The following is a 1117-nucleotide window of genomic DNA, read 5'->3' as shown; positions in this document are numbered from 1 at the left end:
AAAACATCTCATCTGGAAGTGACCACGCTGACATTTTATACTCAATGAAGTTAATTTGCCCACGTTACCTCCTGGTAAGAATTTAAGCCCAGGTCTCCCAAGAGCCTATGTCCTCAGTGCCTGGGGGGTACTGTGGACATAGTCCCTGATCTCAAGGAGCTGCAGAATATTAAGGGCTAGATTTTAAGATTTCACATGATAAAATAAACTATGTTTCTACAATAGGTCTTAAATACTCTTTTAGCTATTGAATATAACAGGAAATTTAGCTTCTGAAGACAATATTTTTATGCCATATTGTTAAATGCACTTTCTATTCATACAATTAATTCCAGTTTTCAGATAATTTTACTGTAATGCATAGTTGGATAACTCCCTGAGAATTCATCTAGTGCAGTGCTGGTGCATGGAAAATGTTCTCATTGTCTCATTTGGTAAGGGGAGGACATAGTGTAAGCAAAAGACTTTGGGATGAGTCAACATTGGGTTTGATTTCATCTTAGACCTGTTGCTAGAGGATCTGAACCTATTTTCTCACCTGAAGAATGGCTCTAAGAATGCCTACCTTGTAAATGTGTTTGAGAGAAAATGAGACCAAGACTGTAAAGCTCCTGGCACAAGCCCTCAGTCAGTGGTAGTTACTATATTTAGCTGAAAAGAGGCAATGGGAAGTCAAGACTGTCTCTATTTTAAGCATTATTTATCATTAATGAATATTAAAACTACAGTACATACCTTTTTTTAAATCAAGTTGAAGGCAGTGTCCACATGCAAAATCTTCCAATTTGAGATGCCTGTCTTGGTGGCTGGCTTCTCCCAAGCTATTTTATAAGCTTCATCAGGTCATTGATGTTTAATTTTCATGCATGCCACACCCCACAGTTCAGGAAGGCTGGCCTGAAAGCTCAGCTCTGCACCAAACACAAAGATGGGATGTTGTGTCCATTCTCCGCCCCCAATTTCCTTCACAGCTGCTCCCTGAAGAAGAAACGAGATATTGTTTGTGTATGTGTGTGTGAAACAGAAACAGTGCATTTTCATTCAAAACATCTTTTTTGCTATGTGGATTTTTCTAATTTAACTTTTTTAGTTAGAATGCACTTTTAAGTTCCAGCAA

The 1117-nt window shown here is 38.1% G+C and overlaps 1 protein-coding gene across 1 annotated transcript in view; it reads right to left on the bottom strand.

Moving 5' to 3' along the window:
* The window catches only part of APOD (apolipoprotein D), a 15616-nt gene extending 14760 nt beyond the window's left edge, over window positions 1-856 (bottom strand). Inside the window, exon 1 of the mRNA XM_012640184.1 lies at window positions 736-856. The gene's annotated coding sequence lies outside the window, so the exon portion shown is untranslated. The remainder of the gene's footprint in view (window positions 1-735) is intronic.
* Window positions 857-1117: the final 261 nt, after the last annotated feature.

This window comes from Propithecus coquereli, unplaced genomic scaffold (genome assembly GCF_000956105.1).
Source record: "Propithecus coquereli isolate 6110/MARCELLA unplaced genomic scaffold, Pcoq_1.0 Scaffold10, whole genome shotgun sequence".
In the NCBI taxonomy this organism is placed as follows: domain Eukaryota; kingdom Metazoa; phylum Chordata; class Mammalia; order Primates; family Indriidae; genus Propithecus; species Propithecus coquereli.
This window is presented reverse-complemented; position numbering and strand designations above follow the sequence as displayed.